The sequence below is a fragment of the Cyanistes caeruleus genome, chromosome Z, assembly GCF_971803275.1.
Source record: "Cyanistes caeruleus chromosome Z, bCyaCae1.hap1.1, whole genome shotgun sequence".
NCBI lineage: Eukaryota > Metazoa > Chordata > Aves > Passeriformes > Paridae > Cyanistes > Cyanistes caeruleus.
In genome coordinates this window covers 56334235-56351447 of record NC_141732.1, presented here as the reverse complement: position 1 = coordinate 56351447, position 17213 = coordinate 56334235, and the positions used below count along the sequence as shown (strand labels likewise).

Sequence of the window (17213 nt, the reverse complement as noted above, 5' to 3'; positions counted from 1 at the left end):
AATGATCTTAAAAAAAACAGCCATAGAGGACTTTCAAATCTAATGTGTTCTCCAACACATTAGGGTTGTCAGCAAAGTGAGGTTAATTTCTGAAAGGGATTGATATTATTTTTAAGTCCATTTCATTTCCAAGAAGCTGAAAGGTGATACATGACCTTTGAAAGAGGAAACTGCCCCAGGTCGTGGTCAGTGGTCTTATAGCCTGAAATGCATGGAGTTCGACCTAAGATCTAGGTGAATGACCATAACCAGACTAAGGCTTTAAAACATGTCATACATGTAAAAGAGGTATTACCAACTATACAATATTTGCATATTTCCTTATATTGGTTTTTGAAAATAATTCTGAAGAGCATATTCTAATTAAAAGTAAAGTATAACTTCAAATGTTGATAATAAACATTTGAACTCTTTTGAGTTTAGGGATTATGAAAGTTTTACAAAACAGAAATAGAGAAAAATTGCACCTAACTGAAGGGCCTTCCAGTGTGCTAATAGTCTAGGAACATGATTCTGAGCTAGTCTGTCACAGCCAGAAAGGCTTGCTGGACAGCAGCACACTTGGTTGATATTAGGACTTTATCCAACAATGACACATGCCTTAGTGACTCAGAAAATTAGCAATTAATTTCAGTCAGTCTCTTGAGAATGGTAGCAGCAACACAAGTGGCCCAATTCACTTCTGGATCTCAGAGGCAGTATGTGTAAGCAGGACACACCTTTCTAGCTGCTGAAGAACTTCCTCCCAGCATACCTGATTCTTCCTCAACAAGGGGAACAAAACTTTGCAAATTCAATCTAAGCAAACTTACCTCCTTATTATCTATGCGTAAAAGGACTATTTTAATTAAACAGGTGCTAAAGTGCTTAGTATTTTCAAGGGATACTTTCTCATAAAAAATTCTACACTGCAAATCTGCTTCAGGAACAAACTTGTGAATTTGTGATTAGTCTCACAAGTGCTCTCTCATTCCTCCTTCCTTTTACCTTTCTCTTTAAGTTTGTCACACAAGGAAAGTTGAACTGTATTAAAAACATCCTGCCATGTCACACTGAGTGCAAATCTAACTGAACAAAGAGGTGACTTTCCCTTTATTCCCAGGCATTGCTCGCAGATAATTTTTTTTTCCCAAGTATTGTGAATAGGAGACCTATCTTACACTTCAGTCATGTTCCATGCAGCGTGCAACTATTGCAAAAGTTCTGTTGAGTTTGTAACTCATTAAACCTCCAGAGGTTAATGGGATTGCTTTCAGTCCATGGTGCTCTGCATTTGTACAGGCATAAATAACAGTCTTATCACTGACACCCTGGCCTCAGACTTCACTAGTAGGAAGTATTACTTATCTGCTGTGCTCCAAGGTCTGGTAAATGTAACCCACGTTGTTTGTTCCGCATTGTGGCAGGTTTCTTAGTGCTGAGACAGAATGCTGTGGAAAATCTGTCATGTTACAGTTTTTACCCGTGTTCCTATAATAGTACTTTGTGGTGCAAGTAATGTAGATAACGATGATGCTAGCTTTCATCCTTTTTTTCATTGTCCTATGATGACTTTACATACATCCTATCTCCATGGGTGGCAAGGCATATCCCAGGACAGCTGAAAAAATACTAATTAATGCCTTAAGGGAGTTGAAGATGGCTGTGAGGTATACCTTTGAGAGACTGAAATCTCACTCAGCACAAGAGGTATTCTGATCTTTCCGTGAAGGAAAGTTACCTGCTATGTACATGAACCATGGGTGAGGTCCTGAGCCCTGCCTGGCAAGGGTACAGATGCTGGCAGTGTAGATGACACACTAGGGGAAATCTACACAGCATATTCATGAGCAGTGGTGCAGAGGTACTGGCCTCTTTGTTGGCTGGGAACCTGCAGTATCAGCCTCCTGAGATTCATCTTTTTGGAGGAAATGTCTGAGTCTTGGCACAGATAGAGGCAGCCTCAAGGGGAGTGAAATGACAGGCAGTTACTGCTCACTGATCTGTTGTCATAGCAGTGAAGCTCATCTGATGCTCTTTTTTTTTCTCTTTTCCTTTTGATCAGTAATGTGTGCAGCTAGGAGGTTTTAAGGATGATAAATCCCTTCCTGCCATGTGCCTTGCCACACTAATGCATGGAAACATGGATGCCTCAGAGCTAGCAATCAGTGGTTTCAGCATTTGCTGTGTCACAATAAATTTCTCACTTTGGAAAGGGTTTTAGTCCTGAGCTGTATTTAACAGCTGAGCTGATGAGGAGCGAGGGGTTATTGATGGCAGAGTCCTACAGAAGGCGTCAGAAATACAAATTCTGGAAAGATTTCCTGTTTGCTGTGTCTTTTCTGTGAGTATCCTCTTAAGGAATAGGGTCCTCATACATTTCTCAATACAGTAGCCAGCCCAAAGATGTCCTAATCATGTCTGAGAACTCTGTGTGTGCCTGTCCTACAAACATAGGAGCCAAAGTATAGGAGTTTGGGAAACAGGAGGAAGGTGACATTTGTAAATCACACATGCTGTTTTCTAGGTAGGTGCCAACATTTTTACATGCCCTGAGTGTTACAATAATGATTTCATAAGTCATTACCTTGAGGACCTGATGCATGAATAGTAAAAATAAATTTTTTATCAGAGCAGGAAGAGTTTCAAAATCTTTGATGCTAGAAGGAAATTCCCAGCCTGTGAAATCTGAGCAGGATGGGCAGCAATTTCCATTTTAGAGAGCAAAAAATAATTTTCTTTCTAGCTACTGATAAAAGTTAGAAAGATATGTTCTGTGGCAGCTATGGTATGTTGCTCCATTATCACAGGAATTTCCTACAGTGAAATACATAGTGGTGGGATGCAGGCAGGTCTATTTGGAAATTATCTTTATGAGAAGGCTTGTGTTCAGATCCCAATCCAAACAGCCCAAAGGCCTGGGAGAGCCTCTCAGTGTACTGCTGAACGGCACCTTGCAGTACACAGGGTATAGTCAGAACAAAGGCTTTGTGTACTTCAGCTAGGCATATTTGTTGGAGAAGGGTAATCTGCGATTCATAAGGTGCTGTGTATGGGGTGTCCTGCTGGTCCTACATATAATGGCCTTCATGAGTTTTGTAGGAGACTCCTTAGAGTGTCTTTTCTTATAATAGAAGGAAATGCTTTTGAAATGACAGCTATTTCCATAGAGTAACCCTCTAGTGAGTCCTTCCCAAAGCCTCTCCAGCTGTGCAGTGCGAACACTGGCATTCAGCTGCATTGATGGCCTCTGATGCCCCACTAGGCCTCCAAGTGAAGCATACTGTGATCACTCTCCCATGGCAAGATACAGTATGGGACTTCAAGGACTCCTCTATGGAAGAAAACATTTTTCAAGTGTTGAAAGAAACTTGAGAGGATATGCAAAACAATCCTAGCACTGTCTTGAAATTCATATCCCACTGCATTGCATCAGTCTTTCAAAGAATGGTATCATTTTTACCTTTTCAGGTTGAAACAAATCAATGGTGTAATTCAGAGTCTGAGCTAAAGCTCATTGAGGTGAAGACTGTGTTACTTTTTTATAACTTCAGTAGGCATTTCCCTCCTATTCAGACGCTGTTTTCTCCATGTAGTGGCTCTGTATGTGTCTTATTGCCAATTCACCTTCACAGCTCTTTGCATCAATCCATCTTCTGTCACAAACATGGCCCTGCACTGAAAAAGAAGGATTACCTCTATATTTGAATTCCATTTTTTAACTTCTGTTTCAATCCCATGATTAGCTTACGTAGGCAGACTTTTGCATCACTAATTCTGCTGGTGATAAAAAGGGATTTGCATGCTAGGAAAACTGTCAAGGCTTTTCCTACACTTTCTATACTTAGCTAGGGTGAGCAGTGTGGACTTTGATACTGCAAACAATTTTGCATGTGAATAATTCCACCTATATCAAAAGTTTAACTGGTTTTAATAGTGCAATGGTTAGGTAAAGCCATTCTACAAATATTCTTCATGTATGGAAGAACATGGGTCTTAACATGTGCTATGGAAAATGATGAGCACTGGAAACTTAGGAGTGAGCCACAAAAGAACAAGATGCTTTAAGACCTGGCAAGCTTACTTGTGGAGAAAAAAATGTAGGAAGATCTACTTAGTATATCAAGGAGAGGGAGAAAATTAAAAGGTGACTTATTGCAGTTAATGCAAACCTACACAAAAATAAATTTTCTGATAGGAGAGAGAGGGAGAGAACAACATGATAAATCTAGTACACAACAACTTAACAAAATCTGATGGCAGGTGGCTGCTGCTGGACAAATTCACAGGTACCCATGAGAGCAGTTGACTACTGGTCCTGTTTATCTGGGAACATGAGCTGCTTCAAAGCTGTTAATTGAAGAATGTGTTGCATTTCAGAAATCATGTTGTATTTCCAATCACAAAGGTATGGACTTGACAGAGGAATTATTCTTGAAAAGGAAGGATTCTTGGACTATACTGCACATACCAAGCAGGATAATTTTGTCTTTTCCTTTGTCTTTCCTGTAATCCTCTAAATTTATGAAAATGGGTCATGAATATAATAAAGCCATTTTTTTTCCCTTTTCATTTGACAGATTCTCCAAGGTGATACAGAGCACCAGATTCCTTTGTGCTGGATGGCAAATATTTTCCATTCTACCAGCTCCAGTAAAGACTTATTGAAACAAAAAACAGCCCCTTGAATATGAAAACTGCTGACATTTTCTTTTAGCTCACCTTATGGAACTAGCACGGCGTTTTGCCTGTGGCTTTTTCCCACTTTGCCTACTTATTAGAAGGAGACACTGACACTTCATACAGCTTTTCTCACAATTATCATTTTGCTTGAGGCAAAGCTTGTAACTCGGGCTCTGTTCTCTTGCAGGACAGATGCAAAATTGGGGACTATGGTGAAGTTATTTTTAGATAATGTATAATACATCTACATAAAGAGAGCAGAAAATCCACAAATTAAAAATGCCTTTAGATTAGTTCTGAAGCAACCGACTGAGAGGTGATCTAAGTATTGAGGCAAAAATTTTCATGGTAGTTATATTTTATTTGTTACTTCAGTGCTGATCATTTCTGACTCTGCCAAAGTGCTTCAAAGAGACATCTGCTGCTGCCTGTTATGGCTGCTTGGGTTATCTCAGTTAACTTGCTCTGTAGGTAAAGATGCACCTGTGATCTAGCTCAATGAAATTTTTCTGTTTTATAAGGGAAAAAAATATGTATATATATATTTTATTTTTTTTTTCCATGCTGCTTTTTACCAGGTATAGATGTAGGATATCAATTGTGGGGAAAGAACTATGTGATTTGTGATTTCTGAAGGCCTGCTCACTGATCCATCTTTCCTTCTGCACTTCTGTTGTTATGCAGAAATGACAGCAAAATAGGTATTGCTTATAGGATACTGTTAGGGAAGGAGGAAGGGAAAGGAAATTTGTGCAGCTCTGTCCTGGCAGAATGCAAAACTGGTAAAGGAGCGTGAGGGTGAACAGGGACTTAAACTGGTGTGTCTGAAAGAGTATTTCATAGTATGTGTATTCAGCTGTGAGACACCTGCCTCTGTAGGAGTGTCTGTAGAATGTGGCATTTTTGTCTGGCTCGGTATATGGTAAGAGAATACATGCTTAAATTTGCAGGGAAATGGCATGTTGTTCTCTTGCCACCTTTACTCTTTATCTCTAGGATGAATTATTCAGATAGTTATGACAGTGTTTTAAGTGTTGTAATTAGTGGAGGAAAAAGGTATTGTTACTGAAACAAGAAAAGCATGAGCAAATATATAGCAGGCTTTGCCCACAAGTACAGAAATATGCAATGTGTGAGTTCACATTGTCCTTGTAGCACACAGATTGCTCACTACAGTACCGTGGAGGAAAAACATTGTTCTCTAAAATTAGTTTTCTTCCTGATACACCTCTAAGGTTAAACATTTTCATGTTGAGTGGGCATGTATTGTGATGGGATAGCTTCTCTGGAGTGCTGAGTATGTGCAACCTCTCCTTACCCAAATAACCAGTGGAGTCCAAATAACCACTTTCAAAATGAGACAGCGAGTGGCAAGGGACAGAGGTGTCTCAGCAGAAGCCTCCACTGTTTGATTCCAGTTAAGAAGAACATGATGAAAGTAAGTGTGGGAGACCTGGGTCTCCCTGGCTGAAATTCCATGGGGAAACTGTGAACAAACCATATTGCCAGAAGCAAAATAAACAAAGGAAATCCCCTGAATAGAGAACAATGCTCTTAACAAATAGACCAGACTTGCTGGAAATTTCGAGGCAAGCTGGCTAGTGCTGCTTTACTCCGTGTTTGTCATAAAGACAACAGAAAGCAAAATCTAGTATGGCATAAGGAAGTATCAGGCCTTGGTGTCATAAAGAAAATATACTTGCTGAACAGTAGGGAGCAAAACACCAGAGGAAGAATATGAGGGTGTTTTCAGAGAAATCTTCTGTGATTCATGCACTAGTAACTCTCATTCTCAAGAAAAGCTGGAAATTTTCATTCTTTTAACTTTTATTGCATTTTAAGCATTATACTGCATAACTAGGGATATTTTTTTGAAGAATGTGATACCTTTTTAGCAAGTGTTTTTCCAGGTGATGACAACCTCAGTAGAGTTACAGAAAATAAAGACTGGAAATAATTGTGTTAATTATTGCCATTTTTGTAAGCTCTGAAATGTAACAGCTTACAAGAAATTTTGTGATAGAATCAAACTATTTTCAAGGTCTGAATGGGCCTGTTTTTTGCAAGCCTACTTTTCCTTACATTTCCCTGAAAGAGTAATATAAAAACACACTGTGAAGATTATCTGAGAGGAATTCTTCACGTTCTTTGAGTTGCTCAAAATGTCCTTGAATCTCTTTTGCTTCCATTTGAAATGCCCCTTATAACCAATAAAAGTAGTTATAAAACTACTTGCCAGTAGAGCAAAATTTAATCAAGCATTGTACACTTAAAATATGAAGTAGGAATCCAATTCCAGATGATGAGCATCTGCAGAAGAAAGCTCATTGGAAAAGTTCTGTTTATCTTTTCAGAGAAAAGAAACAATGTGTCTTGGGAAACTGAGTCCTTAATATATTCAGTGTTCATGTCAAACAGCTTGTGTACCCTATAGGGTGAGATTTGTCTTACAGAATCACATTACACATTAGCATTAGCATTAGCATTAGCATTAGCATTAGTATTAGTATTAGTATTAGTATTAGTATTTATTAATATTAGTATTTACTCGCCCAGCTCTGGAAATAGCAAGATCTCTGATTATGAATAATGTAAAGTGAATATCCAAGGTTCCATGTTGTTTCAGTTGGATCTGTAACACTCAGGTTTAGAGAAATAGTACCTGTAATCTTCCACTAAACTGTCCTGGGATCATGAATTTCTAATCTTAGCTGGCATCACTGAGATGAATCCCTTTTCCAGGTTTCTGGAACTATGTTCTTAGTATTCACATGATAGGATCTACAAACTTTGTTAGAACTACTAAAGGAAAGCAAAGATAACTACCTATGTTTTGGAAGGGAGGCCATTTTAACATAATTAAGTTGTCTGCTTGGAAGTGGTAGAAAAAGGTTTCTCTAGGATATTCAAAAGGAAGACATCTGTGCAAATCCAGAGGAAAAACAGATTTGTTATTGGCAGAGGCAGCATTAGGAACTGGCTATGTCTGTGGTCATCTGAAATATCACACAACAGAAGTATATCAGTGTCAGGAGGCATGTGTTAACTCAGTAAGGGCACTGAAGAGTCACTCCTCTTTTCTCTTAGAACTACTTGCTGTTATTGCACTATGCAGTGAAACAGAAATTTGAAAAATATGTCAAAAAGTGGAAATGGGATAGAGAGGGAACTGAATAGATGGCTGAGCAAAGTCTGAGGTAAAGCATTATCAATTAGGATTTTAAATAACTCCTTAAATTCATTCCACACATGCATGACTTCTAAATCAAAAGACCAAAGTCCTCATATGTCTTGAATTCATTTAATTTCTCTGGGATAGAGGTCTTTTTGTGGGCAACCCAGATACATCTTGCTCTACCAATTGCCAGCTTCTTTTCCCATGGATTTCTCTGCCAAAATTAAACCCCTCTATTGTGAAGTCCTGCTGCTCCCAGGGACTGCTTCTTCAAGCTGTATATTCCTTAGGCACTTACAGGTCTGGTCTCTCAGGACCAGGAGAGCCAGTGCCCCAGGCATTGCTGAAAACTGATTGCAATTTGCTCTAAACAAACTCTTTCAGGGCTGGATCAAAATAATAAAATACTTACAAACAAGGCAGTTAGTTATGAGAGGTAGTGCTTTTTGGTCACAGAAAACAGATAAACTTGGAGGCACATGAACCTTTCCGCATATTTACCTTCTTCTGGCACCACCTATTTTCCGTGTGGAGACCCAGGTAGGTGAGGGATACCCGAGGTCAGCCCACAAAGCCCACAAAGCCTATTTTGTTTCTCACAGTCTCATGCTTCCCAGCTGTTGACAGCTCTTCTTTCTTTCTGTTTCCATAAACACATGCACACAAGACCCATGTCTCATTAAACCTTTTGAACGAGGCAAAACCAGACTCTGTGAGCCTTGCCAGAGGGTGAAACTTCAAAAAGGTTGTTATTTGCTTCATTTCATTATTAGAGACTGAAATTAAGTACCCACCAGTGCCTTCAGTTCCTAGGGAAAGCTTTGTTATGTACCAGGAATAAAAGCAAGAACAAACTTATACTGATAAATAGAACAATGCTGTTGTCTTGGATTACTCTCATGATTAACATGATTACTGCATTGGTGCAACTTTATCACAGAAAGTGTGAATAACTTAAACAAAATAATAAGCACTCAGAAAAGAATGCAAAATAACCCAGGAACGACACAATGTGGTTTCAATAGGAGGCAAAGGGTGGGTTTTAACTACAAAGTTGCAGACTTGGAGATGAAAGCTGGACCTCTGGGAAACTGCATCGATGTGGCCTTGGCTGCCCCACACTCTTATGAGCCCCTTCTAGAAATCACAGTGCTGTTTTGTCAGGGGTTGTCCAAAGCCAGCACCATACTCTCCAAAGTAAGGGAGTAATCAAGTAGACATGGTAAAAACCTACTGTTTGTGTTTTGATACTCCTAAGCATTTTCAATGAGTTTTCCCACTCTCCTATTTTGTTCCGGTTGGTTGCAACCCAGTGGGGCAGAGACAGCTGTATTTTCATGGCACTTACCATCAGTACTTTATGCCCAGTGTGTCGGAGGGGGACAGGCTTAAAAAATGGAGCAATTGCTAATAGCAGCAGCAGCAGCAGCAGCAGCAGCAGCAGCAGCAGCAGCAGCAGCAGCAGCAGCAGCAGCAGCAGCAGCAGCAGCAGCAGCAAAGCATTATATGCCCATGTGTGTTACTATTCGTTAAATTTCTACTTTATTCCCTGGCAGTGGCTTCATAAACTCCTGAGGTGTTTTAATAGTTACTGTCACACATTAACATCAGCACAGCAGACACAGGCTATAGCCAGTACAGTGCAAAGCCTCACTTTGTCAGAGAGAGGTGCATTATAGCCAATTGGAGAAAAACAGACTGTAGATAATTAGGAAGTGCTGTGAAGCAAATCCAAAAATTATGGCATTGCACAGATTGATTAGCATTCCCAAACCAGACCTGGAGTCAGCCAAAAACAAGTATGTCTTGTTATTGTGCAGGTGTGTGCAGGTTCATGAGCATAAGTTTTGCTGTTGAAATGGATCTTATTTTTCATCTAGACCATGATCCTGTAATTCAATATCTGTTAATAACTTTGAATAACAATTTCACTTGTCTGAGCTTCTAGGTAAGAATGGTAGCCAAAGATTCTGGTTTCTCATACTGCAGCTGGTCCTCTGGGACACCTGCACAAAAAAAAAGCTTTTGCAGTGAGCCCCAAGATAACAAAGACATCCCAGGTCCACTTCTCAACATCTGCAAGGTCAGAGTGAAGTGACTGGAAAGTGAACCCAGTGTTTTTTAGAAAGATTGGGTAGTCTCAAAGATGAGCTATAAAGGAGCTGAAAAGCCTTTCATAAAGGTTTTATTTCTTTGAGTTTTCTGCAGGAAGCAAGCTGGAATTTGAGAAAATGTGTTTGTGTGAGAAGAGGAGCACAACCAGTCACAATTAGCCTTCCTGCCATATTGCCCTGCAGTGCAAACGGGAGAACATCTGGATGCATTAACAGGCACTGGGAGCCAGCATTTGTTTCTCTTCTCAGTAAATAAGAGATTATGTTTAGGTTTGCAAGACAAGATGGAAAATTATTATGTGGGATGGGCAAGGAAAGAAACATGTTCTGATTTGGATGTACTGAGGCTGAGTGTACTATGGGTTGACTGTCGGATGATTTAAGAACATTTACATAAGCCCACCCCTGTGGTGTAGTGTCACTGTTGGTGTCAGAGCAACAGTGTAGAGCAGAACCTAAAAGAGGTTTTTATTGACAGCATTTCCCACAACATTCTCTCAGAGAAACTGCCCATTCACAACTTGGATGGTGCTCTTCTCTGGACAAAAAATGGGTGGCTGGGTCCAGAGGGTGGTGGTGAATGGAGTTACTTCCAGTTATGGCCCTCAGCTGAAAGTGCTATTCTCCAGGACTTAGTACAAAGGCAGTCCTGTTTATTGTCTTTGTCAGTAATATGAATGAGGGGAATGAGCGCTGCCTCGGTCACTTATAGACAACACCAAGCTGTGTGGGAGTGTTGATCTGCTGGAGGGCAGGCAGGCTCTGCAGAGGGATCTGCACAGGCTGGATCATGGGCCAAGGCCGTGCTGTGAGGTTCAACAAGGCCCAGAGCTGGGTCCTGCCCTCGGGTCACAACAGCCCCAGGCAGTGCCACAGGCTGGGGCAGAGTGGCTGGAAAGCTGCCCAGAGGAAAAGGCCCTGGGGGTGCTGGTGACAGCAGCTGAACAGGAGCCAGCAGTGCCCAGGTGGCCAAGGAGGCCAATGGCATCCTGGCCTGTGCCAGCAATAGTGTGGCCAGCAGGAGCAGGGCAGGGATTGTCCCCCTGCACTGGGCACTGGTGAGGCCACACCTTGAATCGTGTGTTCATTTTTGGGGTCCTCACTACAGGGAAATCATTGAAGTGCTGGCACATGTCCAGAGAAGGGCAATGGAGCTGGTGAAGGGTCCGGATCACCAGTCCTATGAGCAGCAGCTGAAGGTCATTGGGGTGTTTAATCCGTAGAAAAGGAGGCTCAGAGGGGACCTTACCACTCTACAACTGCCTGAAAAGAAGCTGTACCCAGGTGGGGGTCACTCTCTCCTCCTCAGTAATCAGTGACTGGATAAGAGGAAATAGCCTCAAGTTGCTCCAGGAGAGGGTTAGTTTTTGTATTAGAAGAAGGTTGTTCACCGAAAAAGTTGTTAAGCATTGGAACAGACTGCCCAGGGTAGATGTTGAGTCACTGTCCTCAAAGGGATTTAGAGAACCAGTAGATGTGTGTCTTATAGATGTGATTTAGTGCTGAGCTTGGCAGTGCTGGGTTAATGGCTGGATTTAATGACTCTAAGGATGTTTTCCACTTAGCTGATTCTATGTCTCTGTAAACCTGCTGTCTCATGAGAGGAAGGGCTACAGTTTTGTTGTTAATGAGTGTTTTAAGATCGTTGAAAGAAGCATTGGCAAAGATATCAGTAAAAACAGGTTTCATATAAAAGCAACAGCACAACAAAGTTTGTTGGCAAGATTCACTCTACTACTACTAACTGGATGGTTAAAAAAATTAAAAAAAACAACTCACTAAAATTAAACACAAAATTATCTATGTGGAGGTGGAAGAGGAGGGAGAGGGTGGAATCATGCAGTTTATAGGGCCATATAAGAGAGTGGAATTTCGTTATAACAATGTTGCATCCTGGCTACATTTTGCATCAGAAGCTTCTCTGAAAGAACAAAACAAAAATATTATTCCACTTGGGTGGTTGTTCACACAAAAAGCGTCCAAGGATATATAAAAAAAAAAAAAAAAAAAAAAAGCAAAAAAAAAAAGGCAGGAACTTGTTAGATTGCATGTGTTCCTGGGATCAGGCAGTGTTTCTCATAAACTCAAGAGGAGCTCAGCCCAAGGCTGAGTCCTGACCAGCATTGTTCAGATCACAGTGCAGATTGGAGAATGGGGGAATGCACCACCACAAGTTTGCTTGGGGAAACAGTACTTTTCTTAAGACCATTGATGATGCCACCTCTCCTAACCCTCTGGACATTCTGCCATTATTCCCCCAGGTGGCATTTGCCCCTGGGAGATGTCAGTGACACAGGCTTAAACACTGCTTTTCCTGACTGATCAGGATTATGGGGACAAGCAATACTCTGCTAACAATCTTGGTATCCCTCTGTACAACCAGAGAGTCTTGTCAAAGGTGGAAACCCATTTTGCACACCTTCTTTGTTGGAATAAAGAGGAGGGGTTTTTTTTCCTCCTTAAACTGTGACATAACTGAAAGTTACTAACTAAAGCAAGAAATAAGCATATCTGTGTAATCAACAGCAGATCACTGCAGTCATCTGTTTGCACAAATGTTTGGTGAACCTGATCATATGCTTTTCTTTCTGTTTTCTTCTTTCTCCAACCATTTGCTTTTTCTTAACCTAACTTGGTTTTCTTCTTTTCCCTTGGTTACACAGTTAAGTAACTTGGCACTTTAAATGAAGCTGCTAATCTGAGGTTCATGGCATGATCCTCAGTAAGTGAGTTCCAACAGAGCATCTGTTCGTGCTTTCTATGCTATTGCAGCCTTCCTGCACCTCTGAACTGTTGCCCTGGAGTACAGCTCCTCTGCATGCCTCTATTATGTGAAAAGGTAACCTGAATTATAACCAATTGTATTCTACATGTCTCCAATTCTTCCCACAACAGTCACAGTTAAGTTCTCAAAAATAAACATACAAATTATCACTACTGCTTTGCCTTTTTGCAAGTGTAGTCTTAGGAGGTTATAATTGAAACAGAATTAATATAAGACACTTCTGAGACTTCGTCAGATCTTACAATCACTAGAACTTCTGCATCAATGAGTAATTGCTTTTTGCAATCTTCATTAAATTAGATTATTCATATTGGTACAGTGCATTAAGTGTATATGTTGTGTCAAGAAATAATGAATGTGAACTTGTCCATAGAGCAGCAGCACAAAGAGCTCCAGGGTCTGTGACTGGGACTCCTGTGGACCTCTCCAAAGCAGTATCCACAGTAAACCACAGGCTTCAGCCTAGCTTCACTGAAGGCTGAGCTGACACTTCAAAATTGTTCATTGGCACAGAAATGTGTGTTAGTGTCTGGCTATGCAGGAGAAAATAGCTGATGAATGGCCTTTCTTTAATGGAATTTATTCTTGGGGGGGGTCTGTGACGATGACAACTGGATTGATATTCCTGGTATTAAAGTGCAAGAAGAAAAGTTTTTGTCACGTAGGTAAGGTGAAGAGGGAATAGTATACAAGCTGAATTAAATAAGAATATGATGCTAAATAATAACACTATTTATTTTATTAAATCTGTTAAATTATTTGTTAAATGGTGGTCTCTGTTAATAAAAAGCAGATGGGAAGACTTCAGCTTGATATTCTAGTGTGAATTTACTTTCCTTCTCAGTTACTGTCATTACCTCATGTTGTATATTTATAAAATACTACATTATGATTGCAGGTGAGGACATATAGAAGAGAAAAAAATAGCACATTGTAAAGGCTGTTTTCTCTTGAGAAATTTTTAGAGTCTTCCTTAGCAAGCTTACCAACTGTGAGCTGAATCACCTGAGCATAAATCTTCAGTAACACTTTTGAAATCAGTGTAATTATAATGGATTTATAGGAGTATAATCTGCCTTTTGCAGATTACTTACCTGATAAATGCTAATGACTCCTTGGAGGTGAAAGTGGAGGGTATTTGGGATTCTACCCAAGGAATACAAAATGGGACTCTAGTGAATAAATATGTCTTAACTTTGGAACTGTTGCCAGAAAATAAATTCTTCCCAAGAAAATACTTGCAAAAAATTTTTGTGTTAACAGTATAGATGAAGGAAAGCTCTATAATGTTTTCAAGTTACACCAAAACCAACTTTGGCCCACAGTGAGCGCAAAAAAATGTTGCATTTCCTTTTAATATTTTCTAATTTCTTCATGACATTCATGTGGAGCATTTGAGGCACAAGTATGTGCACACTGCCTGCACCACACTGCTGCAATGCCATGTGGCGTTCCTCTCACTCAGCTCAGGGCTGAAGCAAGCCTCAAGCCTCCTGCTGACCTCTCATGTGCAAGAGCTGTTAAACTTCATTTTATCATCATTTCCTGTGGATGGCCGGAAATCCATTTTCCTAAACTATTAATATGAGACCCGTGAGACCTGTAAGATTATAACAAAGCTTGTTCCATTGTGCCATCAGTTTTGTGTGTTAGTCCATGCATTAATGAATGGCAGCAACACCTGATCTTATTTCAGGTCAAAAATCTTTATCTACAAGTGAACTGAGTGTAGAACAGCAGGAAGGGTAAGGACAGTACATTCCACTTTCTACATTCCTTTCTAGAAAGTTCAGAAATTACTCTTACCAGATCAGCTGCATTACACAAAACACAATTCTGTGTTTATCAATTCATGTAATGAATCCGTGTTGTGGAGGTTTTAATGAATTACCACTAAAAATACTTTAGGAAAAAAAAGACATCTTTATTAAAGAAGAGGTAGCTTGACAAATACAGAGGAAATAATAAAACTTCAGGGAAAGGAAATACAACAGATGGAGTCTGTTTTATCTTCTGTAGGCTCAAAGCATCAGGCACTTAAAAAAATAAAAAATCCTCTAAGCTTAACTTTCAGTATAAAGTAAATCTTGTCTAAACATTATGCAACTTCATGATAACACAACAAGTAGGTAACTTTGTAGTTTAAACACTTCCTTTCCTTCACACTCACAGAAATAAAGCAAGAGAAGGAGAGTATCCAGCCCTCTCTGAAGACATATTCACCCACTGTTTATTCAAGAGGCAGCTTTTTTCAAGAACTCCCCCTGTGTATGATGGCATCCTTATCTGAAATATTGACCTTCTGATAGCCTCTGTTAGAGGCCAGGACACCCACTGAGTGAAAGAAAGGTGTACTCAGCTGTCTGACAAACCAGCCCTGAGTCTGCAAGTCTCCCCATGCAACCACTGAAGTTGTTCCACGCTTCTCACTCACAATAGGGCGTATGGGATCAGGATTCAGATGAAGCCTGCAATGTTACCACTGATGCTCAGAGGGAATTTTCATCTGATTTCTGTAAATTTGAAATGCCAGGTTTGTACTTCAAGGAAAAGAAAAAAAAAAAAAAGAAAAAAGGATAAGAAAAGAACCAAGATCCTTTGCCATATCCAAGAGGTTAAAGAGCTGACATGTGTGTTCCTTACCTTTGCTATTGGACCTAATATTTTTCTTTGGTGAGGATTACTAGTTCATTTTAAATGTGAAAACATTTCAATATTTGAGTAATGACAGGACTTTAGGAGCAGCAATGGTAAAAAATCTTTGTTTGTTAGCCAGGAATTAATTGACATCTTCAGAAAGTATCCCTTAAGGACTGTCTTCACTGGGTATGGTTCCTGATGTAGAAATTACCAGAAAAGTTTTTCAATGGTTTTTCCATCTCAGCAAATACTCCTGTGTAGATGCAGCTAAAGTTGTCATTATATTCTTATGGTTTTCTGTAGAATGCTTGTATTTATTGTTCAGCAGTGTCACCAGTATGGACATGTGTCTATAACACTACAGAAATTTCCTACATGGCAAGCATTTAGGGACCACTGAAAAGCAGGGAGTTTGGAGCTCTGATTGTCACTGCTCTGAGAGTGAACCACCCGCCCAGTGCAGCAAGAGCCTCTCTGCAACAGAGCATAGTTCAGCTTGCCATTACTAGTTCCCCCCCAGATCCAACACTGGCACTAAGGGGGGATCAGTCTCACTGTTACAGTTTTTTATTTTACAGACATCACTGGGTTCTCCGACACTTTTCCATCAGTCTTGAAAGTCTGAAAGGGATTAGTGATAAACCTACACCTGTACTTCAGTGCAAGCTGCTTTCATTGATACCTACTGCACTGTGGACTATCATCAGACATTGTACTTGCTATGTCACGTTTGGTTGAATATGGAGTATATGGCTGGCTACTTGACTGCAGAAACTTCTAGGAAGTAGGGGAAGGAATTGTAGAAAGAGAAACAACTACAACAACAATAGCAATAATAGTGTGCTTTATTTATTATTAATGGAATAAATAAAAATCACTAAAAGATCTACACATACTTCTTTTTTTTTTTGCCATCTTCCTGGGTTCTTTTGGAGGGCATTGTCCTGCATTGCTGGCATAAACAAAATTTTTAGATAATATCAACTTGTTTTAATGTAATTGTTTGTTATAATTGTTGATTTCTCAACAGTGTTTGGGGTCTCTTTTAAAACGGCTTTCAAACACTTCTTTTTAATACATTTTATTTATTACATTCTGTATTCTCCTTTCAGGCTCTTCAAAATCCACATGTACTGTTCAGGGCTCACTGCCAAGGCACAGTAAGGGGCTACAATATGGCACTAACAGCTTTGCACCAAAACTTGCATTATCTTTCCCATTACATAAAACTTCTTAGTGATGCAGGCAGTCATGATCTACATTTTGCCTGCAAGTGGAGACGGTTGTTTGGGGTTTTTTTAAGGAGACTTGGCACATCCATGATCAATGTCTGTAAGTTCTGTAAAATTATTGTGAATTTGCCTGCAACCACCAAATCTCACCCAGGCTTACTGAATTTGTAAAATACACGTTTGTAACTGAAAAAAACAATCTCTCTTCTTTCTAGGAGATATTTATCAGGCCTATCTTGGCAATAGCAGTACATGGTTTATGGTCAGCTTCAGCTAACAGTGGTGTCCCATAAATAAAGGAATTTTTTTTACAGGCATGGCTTAAGGCCAAAGTCTCCTTCATTCTTTCAGCATATTTACATTCAGTTTTTGTTAGTGGCTGTGAGGCATTAGCCACTTGTCTCCAGCTTCAACTGTGTTATTGAAAGAGTATTGTGCCAATATTCTCTTGAGATGCACCCATGAACAAGTTACTTTTGTGCTTATTGTCATAATATTTCAGGACCAGGGCCTCTTTAATTAAATCCCTCAGTTTCTCAAGCGCTCTCTTAAGGACTGCATCTGTTCCTTGAGTGTTTTCAAGCAGCCATGCTCTATGGCTGCTG

General features: G+C 39.9%; 3 long non-coding RNA genes across 3 annotated transcripts in view; all 3 read left to right on the top strand.

Annotated features, from left to right (window-relative positions):
- Nucleotides 1-10224, top strand: part of LOC147648464 (uncharacterized) — a 29703-nt gene extending 19479 nt beyond the window's left edge. The window contains exon 2 of the long non-coding RNA XR_015280033.1: nucleotides 10046-10224. This is a non-coding gene — a long non-coding RNA (uncharacterized LOC147648464). The remainder of the gene's footprint in view (nucleotides 1-10045) is intronic.
- The window catches only part of LOC111940742 (uncharacterized), a 202279-nt gene that overhangs the window by 53361 nt on the left and 131705 nt on the right, over nucleotides 1-17213 (top strand). The gene's annotated exons all lie outside the window — the stretch shown is intronic.
- Nucleotides 12615-16263, top strand: LOC111940786 (uncharacterized). Its single transcript, XR_002869690.2, has 2 exons — nucleotides 12615-12790; nucleotides 14909-16263. It is a non-coding gene; the product is annotated as an uncharacterized LOC111940786 (long non-coding RNA).